This window comes from Astatotilapia calliptera, chromosome 11, assembly GCF_964374335.1.
Source record: "Astatotilapia calliptera chromosome 11, fAstCal68.1, whole genome shotgun sequence".
NCBI classification, from domain to species: domain Eukaryota; kingdom Metazoa; phylum Chordata; class Actinopteri; order Cichliformes; family Cichlidae; genus Astatotilapia; species Astatotilapia calliptera.
In genome coordinates, this window is record NC_137432.1 from 6,708,375 (window position 1) to 6,722,190 (window position 13,816).

Here is a 13,816-nt window from a genome sequence, read left to right on the forward strand (position 1 = left end):
CATCCAATAAGTCTGACTGTTTTTAACAAAGCCCAGAGAGAAAGCCTATTTAAAACCAACTCAGTTTAATTGGTTATTAATAAGTGTATATTAAAGACTGGCTTCCAGAAAACAATAGCCTTATGTCTGGTGCATTTTATTGACCTGTAGTAGCCTGGTAAAAAAACAACAACAACAACAACAAAAAAAACGCATCAGTTGTTTCAGGAATTGGCCCAAAGCTATTGCAAATCGTACCAAATCTCACTTTTGAATCCTCATTTTGACTCCCTGCATTTTCTCAGTCACTGTGTCAAGAGCATAAAAAGTGGTCAGAGATGATCCCTTGCACCCTGACAAGGCTGAACTTCTTTATCTGAAGTGACAGTTGCTTTTAATTAGGAGCCTTGTAAAAACGATTCGGCACGGACTAACGCCGCCCTCCAGTCAGTATCAGCTGCACATGTGTTTTGACGCTTGTGGATTCTTTTGAGTGAGAGGCGAGGATAGTAAATACTGCCTTGCCATAATAACGTGCTATTTTTTATGCTGTATTCACAGCTGTGTTCTTGTGAAGCTACAATCAATTGATTTTTTTACTTACGGTATATTTTTGCACAGATGTCGCCTGGTCTCTTCCAAGTAATCTCTTCCTTTATTTTGGCATCGCTCATGATAAACGCTATTTCCTCATGACATGGAGAGGGGATTTTTGGTGCCAGTGAGGTCTCTATTTTGATGACAACGAATAACAATAGATAACAGTGGGAAATGGAAAAAATAATGATAATTACAACGGCTTCTTTATCCAGCTTGAAAAAAAAGGAAAGAGAAGACGACATATAAAACTGACCTTTTTTCCAAGATGTACTTTTTTAAATCCTTCCTCCTTAACTATGGAATCTTGGCTTGTCATCAGTGAGTACATCAATCATTCAGTTACACAGCAGAGCGCTTTATAGAGAAATGACTCAAGCAGGCCAACTCTTAGACCCATAAAAAGAAGGAAATGGGAAGGACAGTGTGAGACTAAAAGAATGGTAGCCAGAACAGACACTGAGATGGGAAGATGAGATGGAAACAGAGCAAGTTGGAGGAAGGGGATGTTGGAGCTAAAGAGATATGAACCATGTTTATGGTGTAGTCTGAGCTTTGGAGCCTGCTGTTACCATAACAAGTAAATAGTAAGTATGATACTCGGTTTTAGTTGGTGTTACCAGCCTGTCTGCGGCTGGTGAAGCATGGCCACAATCACACACACACATAATATGATACCAGCCTGGATAAAGCCAGGTTATTTTTACACATTTGGGAGGATTCAGACTCCACCAACAGTTTAAGTCTCAAATCAAATATTCTGACTTGAATATTTATTTATTAAATGGACATGTGACTCTAACGCCAAAGCTACAGTTACTTCTTTTTTTGGTTTGTTTGTTTTATTCTGTTGAGGAAGCAGACGTCCATATCAAAAGACAAATTATCACTGTACAGGCTGAGCCATTTATATGGATACACCGTAATAAAATGGGAATGGTTGTTGATATTAAAGTCCTGTTTGTGGCACATTAATATATGTGAGGGGGCAAACTCCTCAAGATGGGTGATGACCATGGTGGGCATTTAGAAGTCGGCCATCTTGGATACAACTTTTGTTTTTTCAATAGGAAGAGGGCCATGTGACACATCAAACTTATTGGTAATGTCACAAGAAAAACAATGGTGTGGTTTCAACGTAACTTTATTCTTTCATGAGTTATTTACAAGTTTCTCTTTGTTCACAGCCATTGGCATGTCGAAGAGGTTAACACGTGAGGAGCGGATCGAAATTGTGTTGATATCTGGTGAACGCAGTAACCGGGTCATTGCAGCAGATTTCAATGCAAGACACCCTACGAGACCACCCATCTCCCATGCTACAGTTAGCAAACTGCTTGCTAAGTTTCGTGAAACTGGTTCAGTTTTGGATTTGCCAAAATGTGGACGCAAGAAAACTGTCACTAATTAAGAAACATCAGTGGCTGTCCTAGCGTCATTCAGCAAGAGCCCACAGCGTAGAACTCGCTGCATGTCACTGGAGAGTGGCATTAGTCGGTACAACTAATGGACCCACTATCGGTACAACGATAGTGGGTCCATTCTTCATCAATGGAAACCTCAAGGCCACTGGATATTTGAAATTGCTACATGATGATGTGTTTCCCTCTTTATGCACTGAAGCTGGCACATTCCCTGAGTTTTTCCAGCAAGATGGTGCACCGCCACATTATGGATGCCAGGTCCGAGCATTCCTAGATAAACAGTTTCCTGGAAAGTGGATTGGTCTTCGTCGGCCAGTTGAATGGCCCACAAGGTCTCCCAATCTGACCCCCTTAGACTTTTATCTTTGAGATCATCTGAAGGCAATTGTCTATGGTGTGAAGATACGAAATGTGCAGCACCTGAAACTACGGATACTGGATGCCTGTGCTGGCATTTCTCCTGTGTGAAGAGTGGGAGAAGAGGGTTGCACTGACAATCCAACACAATGGGCAGCACAATAAACACATTTTATAAGTGGTCAGAAACTTGTAAATAACTCATGAAAGAATAAAGTTACGTTGAAACCAAGCACACCATTGTTTTTCTTGTGACATTACCAATAAGTTTGATGTGTCACATGGTCCTCTTCCTATTGAAAAAACAAAAGTTGTATCCAAGATGGCCGACTTCTAAATGGCCACCATGGTCACCACCAATCTTGAGGAGTTTGCCCCCTCACATATACTAATGTGCCACAAACAGGACTTTAATATCACCAACCATTCCCATTTTATTGCGGTGTATCCATATAAATGGCCCACCCTTATAACACAATGCAAGTGTATTGTAATATTGAGTATTTTTAATCTGATAAATATTGCATACAGCTGGAAATGTTGGTCTCTTTTGGCCTTTATCTGCCTTCAACTATATTATAATGTGTTATAAATATTTGACTAATGACATTGTATCATTTCAGGATATCAACCATATTTTCTTTTTAACCCTTTAAGACCTACCATAGAACCAAGTCCGCCAGAGCTTATATTATATTTTTACATGTTGTAGTGCCATTTTTGGGAGCATTTCAAGTTGCTATACATCAATACAACCACTATAGCCCAAATTTTAATAATATGTATGCATTAAGTGCATAGTAATTACATAAATTGCAAAAAAGTGAAATAAACTACAAAAAAATTGAAAATAGTTTTGTCTTTTTAACATATATTTCTAGTTAGAGAAATTTAAGAGGCTTATCCCTCAAAACTGTAAATACAAAAAAGTTGCACAAAATAGTTTCCCACCACAGGAAATTTATTTTGAGTGCCTTCATAGTTTTATTTTTGAAATACACCAATTTTTATATACTGCAGAAAAAACGAAAATAAATATTATAATGCAAATTTGCAAAAAAACAGCATTTGCATCAAAATAAACTACTTCCAGCAGTGCAATTTGACTTCTAAGCATCCCAGAAACGACACAGAAAGTCATAAAGTCAAACACAACCTTTAAAAACACTAGTAGTAACACTACTAGTAAATAACACTAGTATATGCTTGTATCGGCCCTGGAGGTTAAAAAAAAAAAAACTACATTTCCGTGAAAATGACGTCACTTCCGGTTTCGGACGGGTAATGGCGGACATGTGATAGTTCGCGCTGACGTAGCGCTGACGAAAATAAAGTGACAATTATGAATCACTTAATATGATAAGGAGATTCTGCAGGTCATTAATCAATGTATAAAACTAAAATAAAATGTATTTTTAGTGACACAAGATACAAATATGGAAGCAAGATGTATAATTAGAATTATTTATAATAAATATGAATAAATCATTGCAATTTCTTTAACATAAAGAATAACTAAATCCTTCAGGACAATGTCACATCAATGCACTGAACTCACTATGTTATCCACCTAACAGTCTCCACATGTTCTCACTGTAATTTCCCCTCATGAATGAATTTATGCTGCACTAATGTGAATGTTTGCAGGGAAATCAAACGCATTTCACACGCAGTACTCGAGCTGACTTACCTTTGTTTAAATGACGACTTGTACGTGCTGATTCCACAGATAAGGTACGAAAATATGTCAGGCTACGTCAATAGCGGTTGGTCTTCAGGGTTTCTACTCCACGGCCGTATTTCATACGGGTCCACATTTCCAATGCACACTATTTTTTGCAAGTACCGCTGCTTCACCTCTGAACGAAATCGGTCTCTATACAGTCCATTCTCTTCTGAGTTGCTTTTAAGCATCTTGTAATCGTCGTTCCAACACAGTGTGTTTGTTTTGATTCGTAGACCCCGAAAATGGTGCCGCGCTCCAACAATGCATTGCGGCGTGACGTCAACTCCAAAGCCCTATCCGGTTGTTAAGTGATGACGTGACGAATCCTACTTCCGGTCCTAAAGTAGTCTGCGTTTAATATGGCTTTTGTGTTGTTAACATGTTTAATGTTTTGTATTTTCTATTTAATCTCAAAAAGCTCCTAAAACAGTCGGTGATCACTGTTGACCTCCCTCGGCTTTTATTACCGCTAATCATTATATAAGCTCAGTTTTTAAAACCTTAGAATGTAACTACAGCCCAGCCCATGCAGCAGTATGACTAACCTCGTATTGTGGATGGATTATCTCAGTTGTTCTCCTGGCTGAAGTTTGGTCCTTTTACAGCATCCTGCCATGCGATTACATTTGTTCCTGACCACCGAGAACATTCACGTTAACTTTTATCGAGTGGAAAAAAAGTTAGCTTGTTTATATTATGCTAACTTAGCTGTGTCACTAGCAGTCATGTAGCACATCATTATATACCAGCTAGCCAAACTTCAGTAACCCTACAAACGTCACTGCTGTTTAGTTTTCTGTCTTCATTTATGTCGGAAGTGATAACAGAGCTGTACATTTTAATTTGTTTCCAAAACCCCGCAGTCAGGACATGCTATATTGTATTTAGATAGAAGCTAGCGACCTAACTTCCTGCTAACTTCTAACTCTGTTAAATGTCATAAATTCCCTTTTCATGGATGCCTGGATGTTAAACTCAATTGTTACACCTGGTAGAGCAGAACGCTGATCATTTTATTAAAGATGATAATAAAATGATCAGCGTTCTCATTACTCTCAGTAATGCCATAGTGATCGTTTGATATATGGACCTGCAGCGGAGTTTAGGCCCAGACACGGCTAGTGACGTCAGACTTAACGACCGGATTCCAACGTAGGAAGTGTTATGAACAGCTGATCAGATCGGCAAAGTGTGTTTCTGGAATATTATGTTTTTGTTGCTGCAAGCGCTTTTTATGCAATTTTTGCAAAGCTATATGTGGAAGGAAACCATGACCTAGGACAAGCTAATGGCTTGGTTTCATATGCAAAAAAATTATTGCGCTAGCTCATGTGGTTGCAGTGCTACCGGGATTTAAAAATAGTTACGCAAAACGGAGCGTCCCTGCTCCCACTGGCTTTAAAGTTAACCCTTTAACCCTTGTATGGTGTTCGGGTCTGTGAGACCCGTTTTCAGTTTTTTTCAAAAGAAAAATTAAACAATTAATTATTTTTTCAACCTGAAATTCATTGGCTTTGGCTTATTTTCTGTGAAGAACATAAATCCGAACTAATTTTCAATGACCTCATACTGTACCTCCCCCCCACGCATTTACATTACATACAAGGTGTTCGGGTCCACTGGACCCAGGTCTAATAAAAGTGTTGAAAGTGTAGGTCCTGTGTTCCCACACTCTGTCTTCCTCCTTTCTGGTGCTGCTGATAGTGTTTTCTTCCCCTCCTGCTCCCGCACAAAGTTGCAACATTGTTGAAAATTCAACTATCAACACCGTCTGCTCTTACATTCCCGCACATTTTACCCTCTTTCTTGAGGGATCCAAATTTTATTTTCTCATACCCTGTCCCACCTGCAAATTAGGGGCATAATACTATAAATAAGACTTTGCCAGTGTGGTTCTTTATCACAACTGATCAAGATGGCAAAAGATTATCTGCTGCGAGGGCCATCCAATTGATTTTGGAAGAGAGAGGGGCTTCGGATGATGATGTTGACAAAGAGGTTTCAGAATATTTCACATTTCTGAAAATTCAGAGTCTGACAGTGACTTTGAAGAAGAGGAGGTTGAGCATCATTTAGTAACAAAACGAAGACGAGTACCCCATCAGCAGACAGCTCCAGGACCAAAAAAAGCCCACCAGACAGCAAGTGAAGAAATATGGATGTCAATAACTGGTGAAATTGAATGGTCTTCTTGCCCAAGAAATGAGCCACCCTGCAGAGCTGTTACTGTGATAAGCCAGGGCCAACACGGCTGACAGTTACTCATGTGCAGGACATCAAGTCTTCATTTGAGCTTTTCATCCCAGATTCCATCCAGAAAATTATTCTGGATTGCAGTAATCTAGAAGGAAGGTGTGTTTTTGGAGAGAGGTGGAAGGAGATGGACCAAATTCATCTAAGAACCCCAAAGGCCTACTTTGGGGTTCTCATCCTTGCAGGAGTTTTCAGGTCCAAAGGGGAATCCACAGAATCCCTGTGGGATGCAGAAACCGGCACGAACCTTTCCATGCATCAATGTCTCTGGAAAACTTCCACAAAATTTCCAGGATTATTCGTTTTGATAACCGAGACAACAGACCAGCTCAACGGCAGAGAGACAAGCTAGCTGCCATCAAGACAGTGTGGGATAAGTGTGTGCACCACCTCCCCGTTTTACAACCCTGGGCCTAATATCACCATTGATGAGCGGCTGATCCCATTTAGTTGTGAAACATATTGCTTCACGTGTAAATGTGTTGTGTCTTTCCACTCACTCCACTTGATTATAACTGATTTATTTTTTTTATAACATTTTATTAAAAAAAAAAAAAAAAAACGAGAAGCACATTAATTCATAAATGTGATCTAACAAAGGTAAAGGGAAAAAAATAATCATGTTTGCTGTTCATATGGCTTGTAATTGGGATGAAGTAAACATCTGTTGAGTAATTTAACATAAAATTGTTTCATAGTGTTAATTTGGAAAGCCAAAACTCTAGCGGGTCCACACAAGGGTTAAATAAGACAGAATAATACTTTGTTAATAAGCATTTCATAAGGATTTGTAACTAGCATCTTACCTTTTGACATTTTAACACAACATATATATATATATACTCATTATTCACATAATAGCATCAACTCTTTAATAATAACAAAAAACTTAATGTTACAAAGCACTCAACCAAACAATAATGAAAATAGATTTTCGTATGATATAATGACATAACACAGATATTGTGGCTTAATGCTGACCCAGACAAACTCTGCCTAATGAGGTAGAGCAAAACAGCAACGCTGAGCATTGTAAACCTAGTCCTGGAATTAAAAGATGCGAAAATGGTTGGCAGTTAAGTGGGTAACTACCTAAAACAAGGTAGTTGCAGTAGGCTAACGCTAGATTTTAAAAAAGAACTTACTTCCTTATGTTTCTTTCGGTTGGAGGTGGAATTGTTTGATGCTGAGAGCAGCTTGGTTTGCATTGCACGGTCAGATTTCGTCCATCCCTTACTTCTTTAAATAAGAAGTAGTGTCAGAATTTCCAAGTAAGAAATGTATTCCTTTCCGTGCACTGGTGGTTCTGTTGTGCTGGCTCCGGGTCCATTGTGTAGCTGACTCCACCAACATTTGACAGGACGCTTACATTAGAGCCTCTTATTTCGTGTTTTGTTACGGTTTCCAGCAATGAGTGGAAATGCCAACATGAGAGAGGGGATAGCCTAACATATGAAAAAACCACCATGTAATCCATTAATTTCAACAAAGCAACTGTATTCTAATTATCACCTATTTAAGCATTAACTGTAATGGCATACAGCGGGCAGGGATAGCTCAGTAGGTAAAGCGGTTGCCCCATGTTAGGAAGGTCAGGGGTTCGAATCCCCTGAACGGCTACCCTGAGGTACCCTTGAGCAAGGCACCATCCCCACACGCTGCTCCCCGGGCGCTGCACTGGTGGCTGCCCACTGCTTCACTGAGTGAATGGGTTAAATGCAGCGAAGAATTTCCCCACGGGGATCAATAAAAGTGTTCATTATTATTATACGGTTACTCATATTTTGTATTTTAAATACGTCACACCGGTACATGTATTCAGTTACTCCCCAACACTGGTGCTACAGTATCAATCATAAACCTACTGGAGCACTCTCTTATCAGTTTCCGGCCAAAACTCCCTTGTCTAGACATCATAAAGCTATCACTTGTTAAACATTACATCATCCCTCACTCGATACCTGTTATAGGCTCCATACCTGTGTTATGCTTGGTTCAGCAAATGCATTAGGAACAGGCAAAGCTGGGAGCTTTCTTTCAGAGAGCGGTGAGGAGAATTTACACCACATTTACTTGTAAATCTGAACCCTCAGCTTTCCATTACGTGACCAGATAATTACCAAAATCAGGGGCTATGAATGGAAATGTTCAAACAAATCAGGATGAATACTGATATTTAAAGTGTTTTGCTGGCACAGTAAACAATCTGGCACAGTGGAAGCCCTGTTGGAAGTGTGCTTCTGCTTACACTCTGTTTATAATGGCTGCCATCTATCCACCCATCACCTGTTTTAAACATGAAATCATGTCTGGCTCTGTCTTTTTTCCAGTGAAAATAGTTCCTCTTTAAAATCCAGCTCGTAACTTCACTAAGCGTAGTAAGCAAGTAAGTAATTAGCAATTGGTCAAAGCATTAAAAGTGTGATTCAGAGATGGCAGGTTCAGTAATCCCAGAATTCACTTCCTGACACATGAATACACACTGATGATGTGAGTAATTACAGGCCGGAGGCAGGGATGCCTGCATTTGGCCAAATTATGTGTCAAACCTCTTTAAACGCCGCCTGAGAACACTTTGGCATCCTGATTGGAAAAGGCAACATGATTGTAATTGCCAGTTTGTCTTGGCACTGCGTGATTGGCTGTTTCTACCTGAAACACACACCCTTACACACTCCAAACATGGCTGCAAGACAACAAGGAAATAAACTTAAAACCCCAAAAACCTCTAAGCAGTCTTAAAACCCTTAAAGCATACACACATGTACAGACACTAGGAATTTGAGTAGAAATGCCATGTCTGACTGGCTGGTTGGCTTATTTTGCAACTAACTTTACTACTGGTCTTTTGAAGTTGTCTCAAGCCTAAAAAAAAACCACTGCATGAGCTTGTGTTGGGTATTTTTGATTCACTGCATCTGCGGTTTTGCCCGAAGTGATCTCAAAAAGTTTTAGTGCTGTATGCCCACATACACAAATACACACCTACATGCTCACAACCACAAAAATGAACACAATACTCGTTCCTCTTTTACTTTGCTGAAGAGAAAGCACATCAGGCAGTTTAAATCGGACAGTTAATGACGCTCTGTGATGTGGGCCCAGCAGTTCGTAAGTCACAAAGATCAGAGTGAGCGTTGACATGACAAATACAGTCTTACATTTTTATCTAATGTAATGGTTTCATTTTTGCTAGGCGACATCACAAATAATATGTGTGTTTATGCAGCTCTAAAGCTGACAAAATACAGAAGTGTAGGCTATCAGATCAGTGTCTGTCTGAACTGAAACCAAACCAGACATTCCAGCAGACAGCTGTAATCTACTATCTGTAGCTAACAAAGTGAGCTCGTTAAGACTAACTACAGGTTCACAGATGGCAAGCTTGCATTTTTGTAGCATTATTATTGTCTTTGTCTTCTTTGGCAAGTTCCCTCTTCAATGCTTGGGACAAAGACAAGGGTTTTATACACTGTTACAAAAAACATCGTAAAACAACGGTAATCTTCCGGCAGCTGGGGCGCCAAAATATGACCGTGAAATAACAGAAAATAACTGTCCCATAAAAATACGGTTATTTCCAGTAATGAAAATACAATTAGTTGCGCTAATTTGACATGGGATCTCGCCTTTTTCAAGTGCCGCTAAACATTAAATCAGGAACATGTTAATGTGATTAAACAATGAAATCATCTATAAATAGGAAAAAAAACATCTTAAAAAAAACGGTAATATTCCGGCAGCTGGGGCGCCAAAATATGACCGTAAAATAACAGAAAATAACTGTCCCATAAAAATACGGTTATTTTCAGTAATGAAAATAGAGTTTGTTGAGCTAATTTGACATGGGATTCTGCCTTTTCCAAGTGCTTTTAGACATTAAATTAGGAACATTTTTACGCGATCAAACGATGAAATTACCTATAAACAAGGTCACTGAATGTGGAAATATGAATCATAATACGTAAATGTACAGAAATATACAGTTAACAGTTGGTTTAAATAATAATTGATTGCATGCCCTGGGACAGAGGCGAGGCTGCCATATCGCACCATCGGCCCCTTTGGCCATCACTAGTAGGCGGTAGGTGAAGAGTCTTGACCACGGACACAACGACGGAGAGTGTCCGAGCCGGGGCGCGAACCGGCAACCTTCTGATCAGAAGGCAAACTGCCAACTCTTGAGCCACGAACGGCCTAACTAGCAGCGATAATAATACTTATGTGATGTAACACAAGCTTATAGGATCATGTTATATACTTTTCCATAGCATTACATTTGAATTCAACAGTTCAATCTTTCAAATAACGGACAGATATTTGTGAGATCATGATACATTTGTGAATGTATTTTAACAATCTAAATATGCATATGTACAGACAGATACATTTAATAATCATGACAATCATGTTGTATTACATTACAGTGATTTAACATTTTACATTCAAAATGTGAAGTCAAAGTCTATTTACGTAACTTTAATGATATTCTAGAAGAACAGAACATTACTGTAAAATGCAGTAAAATACCTTCATATTAGGGTTTTTTCCTACGGTCGCAGCCATACCCGCGACCTTGTTGTTAGTTCACATTCATTGGCCGATGCTTAGCGTCATGTTATTTATATTAATTGCAATTCCTACCTCTACATTTCTTTTTCAAAATATATAATTAGCACAGCGTGTCCGTGCAATGTTTTACATTGTGGCATGCAGAGAAATCTTAACAAAGAAGCTCACAGAGAGAGATTGAGCTTGTTATTTAACCCCAAGCTGGTAGGGGGAGCTTCTTATTAAAACACTTGCTGTGCTACAATGTGCCTCAAGGATCAACAACAGCACAACAGAAGTCACTCATGGTACAGCACTCTCTCTACAAAACAACAACTGTCAGTGACGCTGCACCACGGCGTAAACACAACATTCAAGATAACAGTTAAAAGTAACGTAACCATAAACAATAGAACAAGAACATCTAAACAGCAGCACATGTCCCAAGGCATGATGGGAGACATTCCTGGATGTATTTTTACGATCTAAATATGCATATGTACAACAAAATATATTTAACAAACAAGTAAATTGTGTTTTATTACATTTACAGTGATGTTATGTTATTTTACATTTGACGTGTCAGATCACAGTCTACTTATGTAAATCTAATGATATTCTAGAAAAACAGTACACAACTGTAAACTACACAGTAAAGTACTTTGACATTACTATTTTTTGGAACAGTGTAGTTTTGCCTTTGTGCACCACCACAGTGGCTCTTAGGTCAAACTATTAATGTGTGATTGAAGTGGCTTTGTGCACTTGGCTTTAATTCAGTTAATTACAAAAAATTACATAAACTCCTTAAGGCTAGCATTTTTAGAGTTTCAACATTCATAACATAAATTTAAAGAAACTTGAATGGAAAATGTTTGGAGCCTAAAGTCTAGAACCCATAGACATCACTAAATGCTCAAAAGTCCAGCAACTGGTTCAATTCAATACATTTCTATTTATATGTCACAAAATCACAATGCCAGTCACTTCAGGGCACTTTATAGAGATAGAGGAAACCCCAAGAATCAGACAACTTGGCGACAGTGAGGGAAAAAAAACATACTTTGAAGAAACTTCCAGCAGAACCAGGCTCAGTGAGGTGCAGCCATCTGCTGTAACCGTTTAAACAAGACGGGATGCTACAGAGTGGTCAACATGGGCAATTCCTAACTTTTTTGAGACATTAGTAAAAAAAAAATGGTTAATTTTCTCATTTTGAACATTTGATATGTGAATAAATGTTTTCAAATAATTGCATTTTCTTTCTATTTACATTTATACAGCATCCCAACTTTTTTGGAATTTGGATTGTAATAAACAATAGTTGTAGCTAGGTAGCTTGCTAAAAAGGCCATTGCATAGTGCATTTAACTGTATTTAAATGGACAACAGTTCTCTGCTTTCCAGATGTGGAACCATTCTTATTCATGGCCAGTAGGGGTAGTCAGTTAGTGTCTGGTTTAACAGAAGTTTCAGCTCCCTTGTTCTATGACCTCAGTACATACTTTCCTGATAAGTTTATTACCCAGTTTCAAGTATTACTGAACACAACAGTGCGTTCTGTGTGTAAATGATGGTCCCCAGTAGAGCCTAAAAGGGCAATAAAGTTTATGCTTAGATGGACATGCAGTATCTTCGAAATCTTGGTTGTCAGACAAAACACTGAGCAGACTTCACAACAGTTAGATTCAGTCATGTGTGGCTGAGTCTACATTTTATACATAGTCAGTGATTACATTCAGTCTATGATATACAGAAGAATTCACAGAGTATCAAAGCTCGAAGTTTTTATTTTTGCTCTATATGCTGATGTTTGCTTTGTATACTTTGAGCCTCTATAGTGCTCACTAATACATGTACTGTAAGTGGAAAATCTTACTGCAAAGTAGATGTAGGGTGGAGCATTTTCTTCAATGGTCAGTCCTTGGCCTGACCTCCTTCAGCTCGCCAATGTGGCAGCTTTGCTCAGGAGGGTAATGTTCCCTTGGGACTATGAGTGAGACACTCTTTGAAAAGGTGCCCGGCTAGAGCAGATCAGTCCAGGCCAGGCCAACGCAAGACAGACAAGCGTTTGACTGTTCTTTCACTGCCGCTGGAGCTCCGAGGCTTGGCTGCCATTCTGTCCCAGCTGGCAGTCAGAGTCAGTGGATGGAGTTAATGCTATAGCTCACAAAGCTATAAAGCCTGCTCAAACTGTGAACCTTCTGACTGCACAGTTAGGTCCCTGAAAAGATCAGAAACCAAAAGGTTCAAACTTGCACTTCTTGTTATGATGGACAGTAAAAGATTTCAAGCTGTCTGTGGAGTGGGGAACACAATGATGTTTTTATAGTGCAGGGTTTAAGAATGATTTCCCTGTGGTGTCCTCAGTGTGGTGGCAGTGGGAGGAAACTGACGTGTGCTGCTGTTGCATCCACCGCACAGAGCACAGAAACTAGCCTGCGTGTCCTTTTCAGCAAAGGTCGACCCCGGCTTCATTTTAAAGAAAGATCTACTAATTAGTAATAGGTGCCGAAAAAGTTGTGTGAAACTAACACGAGCTGTAAGTACAAGCTGTTCAAATGCAAAAGTTACTTTTCCAGAATCCACTGATCACTGTAGGTTGTTAATGCATCTCACCAAATCAACAATACCAACTAGAATCACATCAGCATCATAAAACAGTCTACTGAAAAACTGACTTTGCATTAATAGCTTCATGACAGTCCCGAGAAGACTATTATGCTCATTCTTTAACAGAGCTCTGACTCACGTTGGCGGTTTCAAAAATATCTACATCTTCCCACCTTAGCTTCAGATAGCTAAGGAAAACTCTGAGCAAACCTGAAGGCGTTTTGTGCAGCAGGGAGAATTTTTTTTTGTTTTAATAACATGACAGCAAATGATGGTGAGTCATTTTTTAACAATATTCTTAACGTATCCTCATAGC

The 13,816-nt window shown here is 39.1% G+C and overlaps 1 protein-coding gene across 2 annotated transcripts in view; it reads left to right on the forward strand.

Annotated features, from left to right (window-relative positions):
* Positions 1-13,816, forward strand: part of tgfbr2b (transforming growth factor beta receptor 2b) — a 44,272-nt gene that overhangs the window by 17,535 nt on the left and 12,921 nt on the right. The window lies entirely within an intron of this gene.